The following is a 12,529-nucleotide window of genomic DNA, read 5'->3' on the forward strand; positions in this document are numbered from 1 at the left end:
AACAATACCAGAAAAGTGTAGTGTCCCAAAAATCACAGATGCACAGGTGAAAACAGCCCTTTTAAAAGCCAAAAGCACAGCATCAATGGGGCCAGAAGGTGTCCCAGGCTGCGTCTTGCATGAACTACAGAACAAACTAACCCCCCACCTAAACACACTGTTCAATCTTAGCCTCTCCACAGGCTACGTGCCCATAGAATGGCGCACAGCAACAGTTATTCTGCTCCACAAAGGGGGGGGCCACAACTGACCCTGGTAACTATCGCCCCATAAGCCTGACTTGCCTGGTCTGCAAGGCTATGGAGAGCATCATCTTGGATCTCATTAACAAAGACATTGGGAACCTCAAAACATTTGAAATGACCCAGTTCGGCTTTGTTAAGGACAGATCATGCCTACTAAACCTGGTTGACTTCTTCGAGACAGTCACCAAGGCCATAGATGCGGAGAAGGTAGTTCACACAGCCTACCTTGACCTCGCCAAGGCTTTTGACACCATTCCTCACTCGGGAATTTTAGAAAAACTCACCAGCCTGAACATAAACCACTACATCACGGGATGGGTTGCCAACTGGCTTACAGACAGAACTCACATGGTAAGAATAGCAGGCTCCAGGTCCGACTCTAAACCAGTCACAAGTGGTGTCCCACAAAGCTCGGTCCTGGGACCCCTACTGTTTGGCATATACTTCTCAGAAGTACAGATAAACACAGGAGGACTAGGGCTAACCATGTTCACCGATGAATGCAAACTGGGAGCTATAATTGACTCTCCAGCTGACACGGACATTCTCCAAAAGGGCCTTATTGAGACAGATACCTGGTGTCAAAGTCATCAAACTAAATGCCAAAAAATGCATAGTCATCCCGTTTGGGAAAAACAAAACACCCATGAATTACCACATAGGTGGCAGCTCCCTTAATACAGAAGAGGTAATAAGAGATCTGGGGACCCAGGTAGATAGTAATCTCTCCTTTGACAATCTTATTGCCAAAGTAGTTAGGAAATCCTTCTATGTAACCCATCTAATTACTAAAGGGTTCACAACTAGAAATAAAGAGGTTATAGTGCCCCTCTTCTCGTCACTCATCAGACCCATCATAGAGTACAAGGATGTACCTCACAAGATACTTTTAAAAGCTGGAAAGACCACAAAAGTACCTCACCAAAAAGATTACTGGCCTCAAACATATGTCCTATGCAGCCTGACTGGAAAAACTCTAGCTGTACTCAGTGGCATATCGCTTACTCAGAGGTGATCTCTGCCTGACTTACAAAGCCATGTCCAACTCAGAATTATTGGACATGCTCCACCTAAATAAATCCAAGTCACTGTGAGCCACTCGCTCTAGTGAACTGAACCTCACCGCAGCAATAAATAGAACATGCTGGAGGGATAGATTGCTGTCACAGAGACTCCCCATGCTTTGGAACAAAATTCCTAACTATATTAGTCAGAGCCCCTCACTAACACTCTTCAAGAGAAACCTTGACGAGTGGATGGGTAACAAAAATACATCCCTGGGATCACTTCATTGGCTCTTCTTGACAGAGGCTCGGTTAATTAATCAATGGGGCAGTGAAAGCTGACACACTCTGGCTAGGCTTATAAATGCCCTTGGGCAATTAGCCTAGTACCTACCTATGAACTATGAAAACAATTTGCTGTCAAAGAGACAAATGGAGATTCAGACTTTCTAGAAGGATTAATAATTGCCAGGATGGGAGGACAGGATCCCTTATATAGGCATTCTGCTATCTTTGAATTTCCTTTATTCTGGTGGTGGGTTCCTAATTTCTTTTTGGAACCTCCTTGCCAGTGTTTTTAAATGTCTGCTTATCTGCATTTTGCTGAGACTATTTTTTGCCAAAGTTGGATGAAGGAGCAACAAATCCCTTGGAAATTTTGGAGAAGGAGGGCTGGAAAATCTGACAGATTCCTTTTATCAGCTTTCCCTTTTCATCACATTTTTTCATACTCTCTGCAGCAGAGGGTCCAAAAACTAAATCCGTATCCAAAGGAAAATTTAAAATCTCATTTTTTTGCATCTTCTGGAAGGTTATGAGAATGCAGCCAGGCAAACCTCCTCAACACAGTACCAGTGGCAGCAGCTATAGATACTATATCTACAGAGTCATACACACACTTTAAACAATAAGTAGTGACCCGAGAAACCAAATAAACTAAATCACACAAGCATATTTTTTTCCACAGGAGGGAACTGCAGATAAGACATGCCTCATACTTTCACAGTCAGAATAAACTTTAACGTATGACCATGACAATTCAAAATTCTAAAAAATAAAGTTGTAGAAGCAATTCACTTTCTCTCAAAATTGTCAATTGTTTTTCCTTGTCAGATGATGAAGAAAGATGTGAATTAACTGTATGTTTAGCAGTAGCCGAATGAATTAAAGCTATGGCTGCTGTGATAGGTCTGAGATGGATATATAAAAACTTAGAAGACTGAGGAACTTTAAACATTCTATCTGCTTTCTCAAGTGCAGCAGGCTGTTTGCCAGGAAAACCACATGATGTAACAAACACATTTTCCAATGGGAGCAGCACTGGGGAGATGGGAGGAGGCTCTGGGAATTCCATTTGTAACAACTCATAGTATTTTCTGAGAGACTAAAAAATGTCAGTGTTCTTCCATTGAAAACACTGGTAAATTCCAGAAAGATTCTCAGAGAAAGAGTATTTTTGGCAGGGAGGTTCAGATAACATGCTCTCCTTTGAGTATGAGTCAGTCATCTGTGCTGAAAAAAACTACATCTGTCCCATCACATTCCCCTCTAGATTTAATTTCTTGAATCTCTTCAGGAAAAGAGGAATCCCTTTTTCTTTTACCAGAAACCACCTGATAAGAGCATTAATAGCCTGTACAACACCCTGAGCCAGAATTAATAAACTACTCCTTCCCCGTGAAATTTGTGCAGGAGATGATAAATGTTTAGTTTTCTGTTTCTTTTTGACTGAAAGTTGGAACAAACAGGATTATTAATGGCAGCAACAGCAGCTTCCCCAGGGATGGGTACAATATTCTGGCTATGCAGGGGCACCTTCCCTGCCCCTTCTACTAACACTGACAAATATGGATCTCCCTTGCCCATTGAGGCACCCCAACAGCTGCAGAAGTCATGGCTAACCCCCTAGTGACTGTATTGACAACACCAGAGAGAACTGGAGAAAAAGATGAGTGGTCTGAGGAAACAGCTTTGGCCACAGTAAAGTCAGCCACCTGTGGCTAAGACAAATTGCTAGCTTGTTGTGGTGGCAAAGGCTGTTCAGTTAACTTTTTTCTTTTTGTGTCTGGAAGAAGGACCAACCATGGGACACGGTCAAGCTGAAAATGGTGCTTCTTTCCCAGGAAAACTAAGCAGCACAGGCTCGTAACATTTTAAAAGCAGTAAAGCATAATTTTTTCCAGTAAAACACAGTAAAAGGTACTCTGATATACTTATACTAATACATTAACAAAAACGTAATTTAAACACAGTTTTTATCCACAGGACAAACACAAAAGTTTGCTGCCTTTTAAAAGTACAGTTAAGTTGCTTGACAGTCAATAAGACGCAAACTCCTAGCTGAAAATATACTTTCCTAAATCTGAAAAGTTTGAACATTAAAAATAATATGTGGAAGGTTTCCCCAAAGGGAACGTATCTGCTCAGAAATGGATGAGCACAAGCACAATCCTCAAAAGCCAGCCGAGGGGCACTGTCTTTGGCACTGGGAAAGTTCTGAAGGGCTTGGCACTCAAACTTGTCTTTTAATCAGCTTAGACTGAGCTAACAGTTTGGCCACATGGCAGATGCCCTGAAGTTTTGGAAGGTGGCCAGCTGTTATATCCTGTGTAGGATATAACCCCATACAGCTTAGGCTACTGCAGCAGTGATCAATATGAAGAACACCTTATTGCTAGATGTTATCTGAGGGATCTGTATTAGCTGAGTGTTCAAACAGGGAATGAAAATAAAAGCAGATTGTTTCATAGATTAGTACTAGGCTAACTGTCTTGATTGGTTATTTTAAGTTTAGTCAGTTAATCCATGTGAAAATCAAACCCTATACTTTATATCTGTAAGGTAAATATATTAATTATTATGACACCCTCCCTCCTAAGTCTGCAATGGTTAAGACTCTCCATAAATCCTGCACATAAGGTATTGCATTACATTTAGTTATAAAGTTTAAAACAGTTTCAATATCCCAGAATGGAAGCATTATTTGTGGTTTTGCTGGGATGTCATTCAAACTAGGCAGTAAAATATGTTACAAAATCATCTTCATCATCATCAACAGCCCCCTTTTTTCTATGCGCAGCTCTAAATGTGTGTTGTTTGAATTGCATACTACTTCTCCTGCATCGTCTGCTACAAGATCCAATAGAATACCTTCTTTACCTTCTTATGGAAGGAAGAACTTCATATATACATACATACATACACACACACACACACACACACACACACACACACACACACACACACACACACACACACACACACACACACATATATATGTATGTGTGTGTATTTTCTTTCAGACTGTAAAAAAATGTTTTCTAATCCTTCATTTTACTGCTGAATAAAATAAGTTTTTCATTGGGAGTCTCATTTTAAACATAACTGGCAGGCAATCACTTACAGTATAAGCTTTAACTGTAGTTTGAGCAGGAAGTCAGTGTCCACATAATCTACTGCTAATGCTGTAGCTATGCAGTGGTCAGTAGGAAAATGACACGGAGGTCACTCAGAGTCCTAATGTACAAGGGTGGAGCCTAAAAATGATGGACATGATAACTATATTAGTCAGGGCCCCTCACTAACACTCTTCAAGAGAAACCTTGGCGGTGGTTGGTGGCTAAAAAATACATCCCTGGGATCACTTCGTTGGCTCTTCTTGGCTTAGAGCTCGGTTAATTAATCAATGGGGCAGTGGCTGACGCACTCACAGCTAGGCTTATAAATGCCCTTGGGCAATTAGCCTAGTACCTACCTATGAACTATGAAACAATTTTGCTGTCAAAGAGACAAATAGGTTGAAACTTTCTAGAAGAGTTAATAATTGCCTTGCCAGGATGGGAGGACAGGATCCACTTATATAGGCATTCTGCTATCTTTGAATTTTCTTTTATTCTGTGGTGGTAGGTTCCTAATTTCTTTTGGAACCTCCTTGCCAATGTTTTTAAATGTCTGCTTATCTGCATTTTGCTGAGACTATTTTTTGCCAAAGGGTGGATGAAGACAGCAAATCACTTGGAAATTTTTGGAGAAGGGAGGCTGGAAAATCTGACAGTTCCTTTTATCCAGCTTTCCCTTTTCATCACATTTTTCCTTACACTCTCTACCTTGGGGTCCAAAAACTAAATCCATTATCCAAGGAAAATTTAAAATCTCATTTTTGCATCTTCCTGGAAGGTTATGAGAATGCAATAGACAAACCTCCTCAGCGTTACCAGTGGCAGCAGCTATAGATACTATATCTACGGAGTCCTTACCACACTGAAGCAATAAGTAGTGACAGAAACCAAATAAACTAAATCACACCAAGCATATTTTTTTTCCCAGGAGAGACACAGATAAGACGCCTCATACTTTCCTGATCCAAGAATAAACTTTAGCATTATGACACATGACAATTCAAAATTCTAAAAAATAAAGTTGTAGAAACAATTCACTTTCTCTCAAAATTGTCAATTATTTTCCTTGTCAGATGAGTAAAGAAGAAAGATGTGAATTAACTGTATGTTTAGCAGTAGCAGATAGATTAGAAAGCTAGCTGCTGTGATAGGTCTGAGATGGATATATATAAAAACTTGAAGACTGAGGAACTTTAAACATTCTATCTGCTTTCTCAGAAGTGCAGCAGGCTGTTTGCCAGGAAAACCACATGGTCTTAACAAACACATTTTCAATGGGAGCAACACTGGGGAGATGGGGAGGAGGCTCTGGAATTCCATTTGTAACAACTCTATGGTATTTTCTGAGACTAAAAATGTCAGTGTTCTTCCATTGGCTGCTGGTAAATTCAGAAAGATTCTCAGAGAAAAGAAGTGATATTTTTGCTTGAGGGAGGGTTCAGATAACATATCTCCTTTGAGTATGGAGTCAGTCATCTGTGCTGGCTTCATCTGTCCCATCACCCCTCTAGATTTAATTTCTTGAATCTCTTCAGGAAAAGAGGAATCACTTTTCTTTACAAACCACCTGATAAAACATTAATAGCCTGTACAACACCCTGAGCCAAGAATTAATAAACTACTCCTTCCCGTGAAATTTGTACGGGAGATGATAAATGTTTAGTTTTCTGTTTCTTTTTGACTGAAGAAGTTGGAACAAACAAGTTATTAATGGCAGCAACCAGCAACTTCCCCAGGGATGGGTACAATATTCTAGCTATGCAGGGGCACCTTCCTGCCTTCTACTAACACTGACAAATGGATCCCTCCCTTGCCCATTGGGGCACCATGACAGAGTCATGGCTAACCTTCCCCCTAAAGTGACTGTATTGACAACGCAGAGAGAACTGGAGAAAAAGATGAGTGGTCTGAGGAAACAGCTTTGTACAATGGAAAAGTCAACCACCTGTGGCTAAGACAAATGCTAACATTTGTGAACAGCAAGGCTGTTCAAGTTAACTTTTTCTTTTGTGTCTGGAAGAAGGACCAACCATGGGACACGCGGTCAGAAGCTGAAAATGGTGCTTCTGGGAAAACTAAACTGGGCTAGTAACATTTAAAAGCAGTAAAGCATAATTTTTCCAGTAAAGCCTGGTAAAAGGTACTCTGATATACTTATACTAATACATTAACAAAAAGCAATAATTTAAACACAGTTTTTTATCCACAGGACAAACACAAAGTTAATGCCTTTTTAAAAGTAGAGTAAAGTTGTGACAGTGTTAAAAGGCGCGAAACCCTAGCTGAAAATATACTTTCCTAAATCTGAAAAGTTTGAACATTAAAAAATAATATGTGGAAGGTTTCCCCAAAGGGCATTATCTGCTCAAGAAATGGATGAGCACAAACACAATCCTCAAAAAGCCAGCCAGGGGCACTTCAATGTAACGGCGCGGGAGGTTCTGAAGACGCTCAAACTTGTCTTTTAATCAGCTTAGACTGAGCTAACAGTTTGGCCGCCTTGCAGATGCCACAAGTTTTGGAAGGTGGCCAGCCTATTTATATCCTATGTAGAGATATAACCCCATATAACAGAGCTACTGTGGCAGTGATCAATATGAAGAACACCTTATTGCTAGATGTTATCTGAGGATCTGTAGCTGAGTGTTCAAACAGGGAATGAAAATAAAAACAGATTGTTTCCTTAGATTAGTATGAGCTAACTGTCTTCGATTGGTTATTTTAAGTTTAATCAGTTAATCCATGTGAGAAAATCAAACCCTATACTTTATATCCTGTAAAGGTAAATATATTATGGTGTGCGCACCCCTCCCTCCTGATCCTGCAATGGTTAAGACTCTCCCATAAATCCTGCACATAAGGGTATTCCCCATTTAGTTATAAAGAGTTTAAAACAGTTTCAATATCCCAGAATGGAAATGACTGTGGTTTTTGCACGGATGTCATTCAAACTAAACCGGTAAATATGTTACAAAATCATCTTCATCATCATCAACAGCCCCCCTTTTTTTTCTGTCTGCGCAGCTCGTGTGTGTTTGAATTGCATACTACTTCTCTGCATCGTCTGCTACAAGATCCAATAGAATACCTTCTTTACGCTATTATGGAAGGAAGAACACCATATATATACATACATACATGCACACACACACACACACACACACACACACACACACACACACACACACACACACACACACACACACACACACACATATATATGTATGTGTGTATTTTCAGACTGTAATGTTTTCTAATCAACGCTGTTTTACTGCTGAATAAAATAAGGATTTTGTTAAGTCTCATTTTAAACATAACTGGCAGGCAATCACTTAGTATGAAAGCTTTAACTGTGGTTGAGCAGGAAGTCAGTGTCCACATAATCTACTGCTAATGCTGTAGCTATGCAGTGGTCAGTAGGAAAATGACACGGAGGTCACTCAGAGTCCTAATGTACAAGGGTGGAGCCTAAAAATGATGGACATGATAAAACCATTATTCAAATAAAAGCCCGGGCTGATGTATACCAGCTTCTGCATACTGTGATATGACTAATGAAATTGTAGAAACCATGCTAGTGGGATGGTCACTTGGCAAAGACAATAAGCAAAACATAAAACTGTTTTTCTTGGGTTACATGGCAGTAACTGTTGGAGAAGTACATGCAATTATTAACATGTTAATTTCGAGCAATATTAACTTGCTGACAATAAGTATAGGGGCAGATTCAGTTTATTTCTATCAAAGAAGAAATTGTCAAAACGAATAGTCATTAAGACTGCGGATGATTCTATGTATACATCTAATAAAAGAAATAGAACAGAAAAATGAAAAGCTGCCATAGTTAATATAGTGACAGATTACCAGTACAAACGTATGTATATTTATAGTTTAATTATTTCACAATAAGGTGTACAACAATCATGGCCAAGAAAGACTGCAATATAGTGCACCCTATATGCTATTTAGTAAAGTGTATGCAAGTCGATTGTTAGTAGCTTAGAACAACTAATAACAGAAATATGGTATTTACAGAATTATAATATGTAACAGCAAAAGTACTCCGTTGAAAACATTGATGTTTGGATAGAGGAATTTTGCATTTAATCATTCACATTTTGTAAGGAAATGTATGTAGCTTAACACATGGCATTAAAGCAGATGCATTTGTAATTATCTTTAAAATGATTTTAAGCTGTTTCTGGAACAATGAAATATCACTTATATTTCACATTCTTTCTGGATTATTTGAGCTTGCCATGGTAATTTTAGAAAAAAATCTGTTTCCACTGAAGGTGGAGAATATGAAGGTCTTCAAAAAAATGAAGCCCTTAGGAGCCAGCTAGATTCTTGAATTCATCCAACATTGTCTATTTTATATTTGTTATTTATTGTTAGGGTAAAGACAATCAATCTTTGCAATGACCTTAAAGGGTAATGCATTCAATAGCAAAGAAGCCCAAGTAGTTATTGGCAGTAAGTTTCTTCTATGCACAGTAAAACAGTGGAGTTCTCCATTGCATACTCTAGTGGATAAATCTTCGAATTTTGCTTTCAGACAAATTGATAGCAAAACGTTTAGGGGATAGCAGTAATGGACAATATTCTAGTCTGTGCAAAGATACATTAACACCTAATGCTTATGTTTCAGTGATTAATTAGTGGGTTACACTGTGACACATTTGATGGAAAAAGTGATACAGCTTGATTTGTAATATATACTGTGTTAAATGTATGCTAGACAAAGAAAAGTGTAGTTTGTTTATGCAAGACTTTACACTAATAGTATTTCCTCCTCTGTATTCCTATACAGGATAACATCAAATATTCTGAAAGTGGACATGAACTGAACAAGTATAAGAAGAAAAGACAATGAGCATTTAAATAAATAACTGGAGAAGACATATCAAAGTGTACTGCAGAAAATTAAGCACTCAGTGTAATGCAGTGATGCTTGTTTTTGCTAAAATGCAGATTGCTTGAAATTATATATTAAATGGTTACTTATCTAGAGTGTATTTATTATATGTAAAGCACATTCTACTGTCTTAATAATTTCTGGTTTCTAGTTATTCACACTGAAGATAGTATATCATCATTTCAACATCTTTGAAAGTTTAACAAAATATAAAGCTGGTTTTGTTTAGCAGTTTTAAATCTTCATAGCAAGAGCGTGTGAAAACACTTTGTAGGAGTAAAAATGTGGTTAATACTTTAGCCTGTGAATCATGTAATGGAAAATAACGACATCAACTTGTTAATGCCTGTGTTGTGTATCTAGATTATCAACTTTGCCTAAAATGACCTGGTTAATAAAAGCAGCTAAATAAAAATATTATATCTTTAAAACTGCTAAGTCTCACTCAGGTTATTGAAAGTGAGAAATGCATGAAGTGTATTCCTCAGGGCTATAGTTGTTTTCAATTTTTTTTAGCAAGAGATGTTATAACTACAGACAAGGTCACAGAATTAAGGAAATTTATTGCAGTGACATATTGATGTTCACCTCTGTATCCTGCCTGTAGATCCTACAATATATGAGATAGAGACATAAATCATCACATTGTTGTTCTGATTATTAAACAAAATGCATACAAAAAGAGTGAAGATGAAAGGTTAAATTAGATGCAAAGCAGTACCCTTGGATCCCTAGATTATAAACAGATCACAGAATACTGCACTTGTCTTGCCTCCATCTGCCATCGTGTTTCTGTTCATGCATGTATCTTTAAGATTCTTGTAAAACAAGCCATCAGGCAAGTTTTATCTCAGGAAGTTGCTTCAGGTAGTAATTTAATGCCAAGTGATATCAGCGGTTCTGCTACATTCATTATAAACAGCAAATATTTTGCTTTGGCATCATAGTCTAGATGTGTGTATGTATGTGAGTGTGTGTGTGTGTGTGTGTGTGTGTGTGTGTGTGTGTGTGTGTGTGTGTGTGTGTGTGTGTGTGTGTGTGTGTGTATATGTGTTTTATTTTTAAGAGAAGCCAGCTCTGTCATTCATCATAACAGATGGTATTGTCAGGAAACATACACATTTGCACTCTAGTGGAAGCCAAAATACAGGCTTTGCCTTTCTTAGTTAAATGCTAGAAAGTAGGCTGATATCAGCCTCATACCTCTCAACCTGCAAACATCAAAAATCTGGACAAAGGCCCACAGGGCTGGTATTAGCATTCTGGGTGACCCCAACAAGTGTCAAGTTGGGGGTCCCAAGCACTTTCAGTCTAAGTATTGCCCTGTTACTGCCACCACCCAAAGCATTTTTTATCTTATGCTGCAAACTTTTAGCAGTAGTATTCAAAGAATGACCTGTAACTTCAATGCTGCTGTATTATGACAGGCCTGTGTACCACACTATGTTGGTCTATCTAACAAAGAGACATTCACAGTAACTGGCATTTGGTTGCAGCAATGATAACTTACAATAACTCTATGTACAGCTCTCCTTAGGTGAAATTGCACCCTAGGCACTGCCTAATGTTCAGCACTCTACCCTAAACACACACACACACATCATCCAGAGCGCCTCTCTGTTCTCTCTGCTCATCTTTAGCTCCTCATACCATGCACATTACCTTTTTCTTCCTTTTCCCATATGTTGCCTTACTCTTCAGCTTTTTTAAGAAGCCATAACTTTCTATGTGCTCTGAAGTGCATTTTATTTATTTTTTCTTTTTACACAATGTTTTCATCCAATGATAGCTTTAACAGAAATTAAGATAAAGGAAAGAAATTCAGTGGGGGCCCCCCAGCGGCCAGGGTTCATTGGCTATGAAAGCCCATGAAAAGAAGGTACAACTGGCCAAAAACCAGGATGCTGATTAACACAAAATTTGCATACATAATCATGTAACCTCACCCATGCTGATGAAATTGTGGGATACCAACATGAAGCTTAAAGTCACTAAATAACAATAAATAATGGCAGACATTTGAATTTCAGACTTCATGTCCCTCAGAAAATACAAAATAATGCAAAACCTGTTATTCTAGCAACTATCTAACTAATTAAGTTTTGCGCCTTTGTCCCACCATTATTTTTGGCTTTGTCCTACCATTATTTTTGGCTTTGTCCTGATTTCTTGCTCTGAAAGACTGAGAAGTATGCTTTGGAATGAGTGTATACTTTACTGGATATGAACAAAGAAACCTCAGGTTTGTTTTGGAGACATAATTCAAGGGGGATTTGCAGCAATTTGCTACCCTATCAGCACAAATGAAGGATCACAGAAAGTTTGTGTTGGGTTGTGTTGTTCCTATACATATGGAAGCAGGTTAAAATCAAGGCAAAAAAAAAACTAGAATAGATCAAAATGTGATGTAGCTGTCATGCACTGAATCACTTTTAATAAACTTTTGACACTGTGGACAGTGGCCTCTCTTTTTTAACTTTAAACATAGTGAAATGCAGGGAACTCATGACTTGAAAAATGGGGGAGTAATAGCAGTTGTAGTCTTTTAGATATACTACAAATGCCAAAAGATAAAGCAGCAACTTTGGGAGGCAAGAGCTGTGACTGAGTTGCAGGGAATTCAATAAAATTTCCACAAACATTGGTAGAAAAGTCTGAAAGAAAAGTGGCTATTTATCGAAGTGTTTCTTTCAAGAGGATGGAAAACTGGGGCACTTCAAATTTAGTTGAAATAGAATCGCAACTGAGCCATGCTGCCAAGCCCCCACACCACAACAGAGCTGTCAGCATCGGGGATAGGATTGGCAAGTAGCAGTGTGGTCAGAAAAGTTTCTAAACTCACTTCTGCCAACATTCCTGACTCCAAAAGTAAAATGAGCAATGACAGTGGGGGATTTGTCTCCATGGAAAGTTGATGGAGAAGGAGGAGGAGACTGGCAGGTTTGGCAGAATGATGAGAACAGG

At 38.6% G+C, this 12,529-nt stretch overlaps 1 long non-coding RNA gene across 1 annotated transcript in view; it reads left to right on the top strand.

Annotated features, from left to right (window-relative positions):
- Positions 1–9,996, top strand: part of LOC122805840 — a 360,059-nt gene extending 350,063 nt beyond the window's left edge. Inside the window, exon 3 of the long non-coding RNA XR_006365467.1 lies at positions 9,461–9,996. This is a non-coding gene — a long non-coding RNA (uncharacterized LOC122805840). The remainder of the gene's footprint in view (positions 1–9,460) is intronic.
- The last annotated feature ends 2,533 nt before the right edge of the window (positions 9,997–12,529 follow it).

The sequence above is a fragment of the Protopterus annectens genome, chromosome 7.part0 (genome assembly GCF_019279795.1).
Source record: "Protopterus annectens isolate FY-2018-M chromosome 7.part0, PAN1.0, whole genome shotgun sequence".
NCBI classification, from domain to species: Eukaryota; Metazoa; Chordata; order Ceratodontiformes; family Protopteridae; genus Protopterus; species Protopterus annectens.